Source organism: Notolabrus celidotus, chromosome 6, assembly GCF_009762535.1.
Source record: "Notolabrus celidotus isolate fNotCel1 chromosome 6, fNotCel1.pri, whole genome shotgun sequence".
NCBI classification, from domain to species: domain Eukaryota; kingdom Metazoa; phylum Chordata; class Actinopteri; order Labriformes; family Labridae; genus Notolabrus; species Notolabrus celidotus.
In genome coordinates, this window is record NC_048277.1 from 36402437 (window position 1) to 36411701 (window position 9265).

Below are 9265 nucleotides of genomic sequence, written 5' to 3' on the forward strand. Positions count from 1 at the left end.
TCTGTCTGTGGGAACAGGAAATAACCGAGGAGTGTGTGATTCATTCATCTCAAATGCTTTTCCATTTGTTCGTGCTTAAAATAATTAACTACGGCAGTTCTTTCCACCTTCTCAACGCTCCTCTTTGACTCATTGTGCTGTGTGAGAACTGGAAACTGTGTCCATGCACACCATGTATAAACTGAACCACTGTGATATGACTAACAGGAGGATTACAGTGACATCTGTTACAAATCTCAGATGGTATTCCAAAACCAAACTTCTTACCCTACCATGACGGGACAGCTGTGGTTTTTGGGTGAATTGCATGAACAAGAAAGTTGCTTCTCATGCTTCCCTCAGGCTGAAGTGCAACAACAGTTAATGTCTTAACTTTCTCATTTTGCTCCATCCTCAACGTGTCGTCATCCCAAAAGAACGATGCTAAAATCCCTAAAAGCATGTGAGTTTAGCTTCAGCAACATCTGTACTGTGGGATTCCTACAGGGGGTGGGGGGGAGTTGTACTCTGCCAGTGTGTTTAATTAAGTCAGTGAAGAGCTTCAATATTATATTTATTTAAAGCTTGTGGAGTTTTTGGTGGATATGTAAGAGAGTGAAACTAACATTGATGCCACTTTACATCCTGTTGTTTTCGTTTCTCTGGAACAGCAATAATGTTCCTGGGTCAATTTGACCCGGGGCATATTCAATTATCCAAAAATGTCAGATACCCCCCAAAAAATCCCAATACACATAGTTTTAAATCTAATTTTTAACTCCATTACTAACCATTCAAATCAAGATTTGGTCCATTGGTGTTCTTTAATTCTTTTCATGAAAATTCATGTTAAAAATTGTTTTAATGTACATTGGAAAGCCCTAAATATAAATACAACAGTTTGACATACAGATTTTTTTATTTTTTTATTTTTTTATTTCTATGTCGTGATATTGATAAATTAACATGACTCCTCTTCTGTCACATGCTGCCATGATTTTTATGCTGCATTTAGCTGGTTTGGAAGGCATATACTGCCTAAAATATACTTTTAAAAGGGTCAATTTGACCCCCAACATAACAAGAGGGTTAATTAAATAAATTAATAAAAGTGTTAAAGGACAATAAAAGGGTTTTAAGAAGAAGACAACACATCAGAGAAAATACAAAAGTATAGATTAATAACAGAGCAATGAGACGACACTTTGTCCTCAGGAGGTGCCAAAATCATCACTGGTAAAAAGTTCCTCACAGTAAAGGTGCTTTTCGACCGGAAGTACCAGGAACTTTTAGCTCTTCAAGGAACTAAATGGTTCCTTAAGGCCCATTGTTGTCTATGTTTTCATGTGCATGTGCATTATGCAAATCAGGCCAGTGACGTATGGAGGTCAAGCGGCAACCTCCGGTCTAAAAATATGAGTCCAATGCGGAAGTGTTAAAAGCTGCAGTTCATCGAGGATCCGCTTGAGGCTGGCTCCGGAAGTACCGGAAGTCACATACACATGAATGGGGAAAAGACGATCTTTGCAGCATTAATAAACATGTTTACAGCCTGGTACAAAAGATGAGTGGAGTCTGAATAGCTAATTTCTCGACGTCCTCTCACTGTGAGGGGGTGAATTTTTTTTCTAATTCGGCAATTTCGAAGATATTGAGATTACCAGTCTTCCAATGAGAGGCACAGCTGCCTGCAGGGACACTGCAGCTGTTGGCTAGGAGGCTCAAAGCCCGCCTCTTTACGTCACACTGGCTCGACAGAAGCAATATGGCTGCCGCAGCCGATTGGTCTCAAAACAGCTCTTCAGAAACAGATGGGTGACGTCACGGATACTACGTCCATATTTTTTACAGTCTATGATGGAGATGCAATAAAAAAACTGTCCTCATTCATTGTTGTTTTTGATTGTGCTTTATTGCATTGCAACTTGGAAGGAGAAAAGCACGAGTGACCAAGTGGATTCATAACACCATCCATCCATCCATTATCTTGACTGCTTATCCCATTAGGGGTCACGGGGGGCTGGAGGCTATCCCAGCTGGCTTCGGGCGGAAGGCAGGGTACACCCTGGACAGGTCGCCAACCTATCACAGGGCTAACACAGAGAGACAGACAACCATTCACGCACACACTCACACCTACGGGCAATTTAGAGTGATCAATCAACCTGAGCATGTTTTTGGACTGTGGGAGGAAGCCGGAGAACCCGGAGAGAACCCACGCATGCACAGGGAGAACATGCAAACTCCACACAGAAAGGCACCCGCCCGGCCGGGGATTCGAACCAGGAACCTTCTAGCTGTGAGGCAACAGCGCTACCCACAGCATCACCGTGCAGCCCGGATTTATAACACCCAAAATGGCACTAAATTTAGACCCTGGTTCCTGCTGTAGATATGAGTTCCCTAGTTCCTGGGGACAGTTCATGCGGTCTAAAAGCACCGTATCATCGTCATTTCTGTTGGCCTTGTCGTTTACTCACTGCCCTCTACTGGTCTGGCGGTGTAGTGCAATTACTTGTTTTGCATGACCTTTCGAGACTTCAGCCCGCGGTCGAAAGGCAGACAACGATGGGGCCACAGGAACCTTTTTAGTCGACTTCTGGTCAAAAAGCATTTTATGTTAGCTCTGATATTTACAGCTAGCAAGCTTACTAGAGTTGGCATTTAGTCCAAAACATAACCAGCAACATGGCTGAAGACTCGACTCAACTTTCACACAAGAACTCTGGAAAACTTCCAGTCTTTCAGGTCCTGACAGCGTCCGGACTTTCCCTTTCTCACATGAAGCACAAAGCAGGATATTGTCTTAGCGTTGGACACTTTTTGCAGCTGGAAATAGCATGTTTGGTCGAGGTGAGGGGAGGCAACTGAGGAAGAGGAGGAAGAGTCTTCAGTAAAACTGTTTCTGTGTTATAGATGTGTAAGGATGTTACTGCAATACAAACACAAGAGTGGAAACCGAGGCGTGCAGGAGAGAGTATAAACCCACTTGCATGAGGTGAATGCTCTCACATGCAGCCCTACCAGATTAGAATCAGGACATTCTCAGGAGTGTAGTGCATGTGTGAAAGGGGCTTGTTTATGGTGTAGCGCTTTATAAGTCGACTGTAAATTTCCATTTAAATGCCAGTGATTCATGCAGAGCTGCAAAAGATGATTTATTTTGCTCCAGCAGCTTAAACGCTTCTTTTTATGCTTTTCTTCTGACTACAAATATTGTTTAATATCAGCAGCTGTAAACCTGAGTCCACAAACATCAGCTCTCCTATCACAAACCCACATCTGTCAGACACTCATTACCACGTTGCTTATTTTCTCTCAGCTTTCCAAGGCTGTGACGTGCAGCAAAGTCAAATATACAAAACCGTTGCAAGCACCAACTGAACCCTCATTGTGCTGCGTTCACAAGCTCCTGGACGAGCTGCAGAACGCGCCCAGCTCATTCAAACAAGCCACACAGACACATTTACAGCCAATAAACCTGGAGCTCACAGTCACAGTCACAGAGCGTTCGCTGTGGCTGATCAGTGTTTGGAAGACTGGGGAAAGGCCAAAAGGGAAATCCAGTGACCTTTCAAAATAAGTGACTCAGCTAAGAGACAACAATCAGGTCTTTACTGTAAAGGTAAGTCTACTTGGGCTGTATGAATAAACGTGTGGGTGTGTGTGTGTGTGTGTGTGTGTGTGTGTGTGTGTGTGTGTGTGTGTGTGTGGGCTGGAAGAATTCTCAGAGTTCCACATATCCAGGACATACAGTACAGTAAGACTAATATTTGCTCTGCTGTCTAAGATCTGTCTGAGAGTGAATGCTGGCCAAGTTTGGACGGAAATACAAAATACCTCACAGCAGATGACGACGGATGGACCGGTCGTCTCTGGAATAATCACACACTGTTGTTCATTTATTATGATCCAGTAAAGTTCAGTCAAACCTTCAGGATCTATTTGGGATCAATAACTATTTATTCTTTATCCCTCTATTTCTTATTCCTGATTTTATTCCTAAACTTAAAGAAAATGTGGAGAAGCTTTGATTCTGTCTGGATTTTGGCGCCCCCTGTGGACAAAGCAGTGTGTCCCATCTCTTTGCTGATCTTTCCAGACACATGCTTGTGTCATATTTGTACCAAAAAAAATCCACGTTCAAAATTGAACGCATCACAAAGTAACACAACGTTAAACATAAGATAAGAGAACAGAACGAATGTTTCCTAAAACAACGTGATGCAACATGAGGTAACATAATGTATCGTAACATAAGGTAACGTAACACAATGTATCGTAACACAATGTATCGTATCATAACGTATCATAACACAATGTGTCGTAATACAATGTATCGTATCGTAATGTATCATAACACAATGTATCGTAAAACGAGGTAACAAAATGCATAGTAACATAAGGTAACGTAACACAATGTATCCTAACACAATATATCGTATCGTAATGTATCGTAACACAATGTAACGTAACACAATGTATCGTAACACAATGTAACGTAACACAATGTATCGTAACACAATGTAACGTAACACAATGTAACGTAACACAATGTATCGTAACACATTTTATCATAACACAATGTATCGTAACACAATGTAACGTAACACAATGTAACGTAACACAATGTATCGTAACACAATGTAACGTAACACAATGTAACGTAACACAATGTATCGTAACACAATGTATCGTAACACAATGTATCGTAACACAATGTAACGTAACACAATGTATCGTAACACAATGTAACGTAACACAATGTATCGTAACACAATGTAACGTAACACAATGTATCGTAACACAATGTATCGTAACACAATGTATCATAACACAATTTATCGTAACACATTGTATCGTAACACATTGTATCGTAACACAATGTATCGTAACACAATGTATCGTAACAATGTTTCATGACACAATGTATCGTAACACATTGTATCGTAACATAGTGTATCGTGACACATTGTATCGTAACACATTGTATCGTAACACAATGTATCGTAACACAATGTATCGTAACAATGTTTCATGACACAATGTATCGTAACACATTGTATCGTAACATAGTGTATCGTGACACATTGTATCGTAACACATTGTATCGTAACACAATGTATCGTAACACAATGTATCCTAACACAATATATCATATCGTAATGTATCGTAACACAATGTATCGTAACACAATGTATCGTAACACAATGTATCATAACACAATTTATCGTAACACAATGTACCGTAACACAATGTATCGTAACATGAGGTTACACACATATTGTAACAGTGTATCTTAACACATTTTATCGTAACACAATGTATTGTAACACAATTTAACGTAACACAATGTATTGTAACACAGTGTATCTTAACACATTTTATCCTAACACAAAGTATTGCAACACAATTTAACGTAACACAATGTATCGTTACACACTGTATAGTAACATAAGGTTACACACGAATTCTTACGCAACGTAATGAACTGTAACATTAAGTGACATAACTTGATGTAATGTTAAATAAAAACACCAAACACGCCAAAACACTTACTGTAGCTTTAATTTTTAGTCTGTTTTATTACCAGGTAATAACTCCTCCAATTAGGTTTAAGTTATTCTCATCGTTCGTATGATAGTAGCTATACTTTCAGGGTTAGGGTTTCATACTTAAACACCATTTTAAAGCTCTTGTTGGAAGATTTTAGCTGATTATTCTGCTTTGTCCAGAGGTGGCGCCAAAGTCAACATAAACCCAAAGTTGCTCAGTGGAGCTTTAAGTTGTTTTGGTGTTTTTATACGTTTGTTTTAGGTCTCTCCCTCTCACGTGTGTTTATTTCCTTTATGAGCTGGTTGAACCTAAACATGACCAGCTTGCACTCAAACAGCCTCCCAACACACTAACACAACACACACCTTCACTCCAGCTTGCTCACTATCCAACCATTGAGTAAATCCTCTCCCTCTCTTTAAATGCATCATTTAAACTGTGGCCACTTCATAGTTTTTCACGCCAGACCCCCTCTCCACAGAGTGCCCATTCAGTCAGAGGGCGGCTGCTGCTCCCCTGTTCGGTCGCTGTGGTATGTTCCGCTCCCAGCTGAGGTGGAGCGCAATAAGGCCCCGGTCTGTTCCAACAACGGACAGGAGCTGAGTCTTTTTTTTAGGGGTGGGGGCGCACCCCTGCCAAGGTAAACACAAATCGGGCATCCAATGGAGCCCCCTCCCCCTTTCACCACCACCTCCCACCTCCACACACTCCCCTCCCAAACCTCCACAGAACAGAGTTGACATTGATACAGCACACACACACACACACACACACACACACACACGCACACACAGAGCGGCACTCAGAGATCACGCCTCAAGCCGCTAGCAGAGAGAATGTTTGGGAGTGTGTGTGCATGTGTCGGTGTTTGGCACATACTGTAAGGCCTGTGTTTGTGGACACACACACACACTCTCTCTCTCTCTCTCTCACACACACACACACACACACACACACACAGATCGTTGTACAGTAAAGTGGAAACATTCACATCACAGCTGCTTTTGAGTGCATCAGTACGTGCCTTCATACTTCTGGTTAAGGGCATGCTTTGGGTGCATGTGCACATCAGTCAAACATCAGTCAAACATCAGTCAAACATCAGTCAAACATCAGTCAAACATCAGTCAAACATCAGTCACGTCACGTTTCTGAGAAGTCTGAGACCTTAAAAATAAACATTGCTGCTTCTGAAATTTACACAAATGCAAACTCCTTTAGAAAAACAAACCTGCAGATATTTAAAGAAAGAATAAAACTGCAGAACAATTGTGAATAAAACACGGTAAGCATTACATTCAGAAGTCTGCGTCAACATGTCGACACACGATCTGCTCGATATGAAGACAAGAGACCAAAATAATACAAAAAATCTCTATTTCATGTGGCAAACTGTCAATAACAGACCTCATTTTACAAAAGTAGCAAGGTAGCACTCTTGACACTTGTGATAATATCTCTATTATACTATCTGAGCTCCTGAAAACTGCACTGAAACTTCTACTCCCACACTTTCTGACTGTCTTCCTCTACACAAGCTTCTGTTTTATCTGTTTTAACATCACCCTCATTTTCCCTTTTCATGCCTTTCATTCGTAATCTTGAAATGTCGTCTTGTAACACCTTGTTAGTGAAGTTTTGAATGAAACCAGCCTCTGTTTCAAGAAGCGACACTCTCCTCAGAGCGCATTTGTGTCATTAAAACATCTTGTTTCTCTCAATCGAAGCTGCAGTGACCCGACGAGTCCAGATTTAAACATTATCACAAGATATTAAAGCTGAAAATACGAGTTTAGTTGATTATAACGAGTAAAATGTCATCTTTCACAGCTAAAACTGACTACCTGACTCTGTGACGATCCTGAATGTGTTTTAATTTGCTCTCTGAAAGCATCACTTCTGAGATCGTTGGGGGTCGATAGTCTCGCTCAGTCTCTCTCTCTCTCCTGTTACATCTCTGTCTCTGTACGCCGTGAGTCGCCTCTAAAGTCTTACGTTCAAGCTTTCTTAAGATAAGATAAGATACTCCTTTATTCGTCCCACAAAGGGGAAATTCATGGAGTTACAACAGCAAACAAGAAGGTGTACAGAACAAGAATTCCAACAAGAATATATATAGAAAAGAAATGTCCATCAGAGACGACAGCTTGGCCATAATTCTCCTGTCAGTCACCACCTCCACAGGGTCCAGGACTGAGCTGGCCTTCTTCCCCAGTTAGTTCAGTTAGTTTAGTTAGTTCTTGAACTCAGATCTGCTGCGTGTGAGAAGTACCCATGAGCATTTCTGCACTTTACACATCAGTGTGAGCAAAAGGGTGAATGCAAAGTGTGAAGAGAAGTCTATTCATGGTTTCTGTGAACCGTCATGTCTAATGAATCAAAACTAAAACTTCAAAATGAAGAAAGAGAAAGCACTACTCCTTGTTTCATGGATCTTACTCCACCTGTTGCTCCCTCATGGACTTGGACTTGTCTTTAAGACTACTCACACCACGTTCGGCAGAGGGATGCTAGAGTTCAGCTGATTGGGGTCGCCAAAGGAAACTTCGGTATGTGGGATCAATCCACCAGCCTTCCAATCGAGAGACGACTCTAACCGCCACAAAATGGAAATCCAAGCCTCGCAAGGTGTCAGGTTATAAATCTTAAGCGTCTCAAGATGATGAGGAAAACTCAAAAGACATCTGGGGCCTCATGTCCAAAGACTTGTGTGGATTTCCTACTGAAACATGGCGTACGCTCAAATCCAGAAAATGTTGTACACACAAAAATATCTAGATGTAGCTCTAGATGATCTAAATGTATGATGCACCCTTTGTACATGAGGCCCCTGATCTGTCTGATCTGCTGCAGGAGAAACAGACTGAAGAAGTCTTTGCTGCCCTGACCTCCATCAGCTTTCTAAAGAGCTCAGTGTGAAGTCTAAAAAGACACACAGAGAGAGATGGTAAAGACATCCTGACTTCTTCATGCCACTTAAAGAGACGCTCTGTGATTTAAGTGACCACAAACAAAGACGTTTATATCATGAGTAATTCAGGAAAAGAGACGGTTCATTCATTCTCTCCATCCAGAGGAGAGAGCAGAATATGATCTAGCCAATGAATCAGATCCATTTCCATTCCTTTGCATTTTTAAATTTGCAATCAGAGTAGAAATGATAGCGACAACAAATCAAACACAAACAAATCACTGAAGTCAACCTCTTAACAACTTAAAGTTAACACACAAGAGATCAAATCCCACTTTACTCAGCTCTGATGTGAGTGAGTTAAAACTCTCACTCCTACTTTACCTCTACCAAACACCTGAGGATGAACAGGAGTCAAAGTTCCCCCTCTACAATATTTTCTCTTTTCTCAAATATTCCTCATCAGGAGCTCCGGCAGTGAGTCGTGAACGTACCGTTGATGCTCCAAAGCTCCCGGTGGTAGCGACTCCAGGGGCCTCTCACTCCTGCCTGCGTGGGAGAGCAGAAAGAAGCTTTATTCAAACTCCAGGGCACATTTAGATGTTGGAAGGAAGAGAGAGGGAGGGAGGGAGAGAGAGAGAGAGAGAGAGGGGGAGAGAGAGAGACGTGGTCCTCTCCTGCCAGGTAGTGAGGTCATACAAACAGCCTGGAATACCAGAGCTGAAACAAGTGACCAGAAACAACTTTAAAATAACTGAAGGAACGGTCGCTGCTCTGCATCTTTTAAATGAGCTCTGATGCTTCCATGAATACAAATTA

At 41.5% G+C, this 9265-nt stretch overlaps 1 protein-coding gene across 1 annotated transcript in view; it reads right to left on the reverse strand.

The window, feature by feature from the left end:
* The window catches only part of acanb (aggrecan b), a 30259-nt gene extending 21228 nt beyond the window's left edge, over positions 1 to 9031 (reverse strand). Inside the window, exon 1 of the mRNA XM_034686704.1 lies at positions 8941 to 9031. The gene's annotated coding sequence lies outside the window, so the exon portion shown is untranslated. The remainder of the gene's footprint in view (positions 1 to 8940) is intronic.
* Positions 9032 to 9265: the final 234 nt, after the last annotated feature.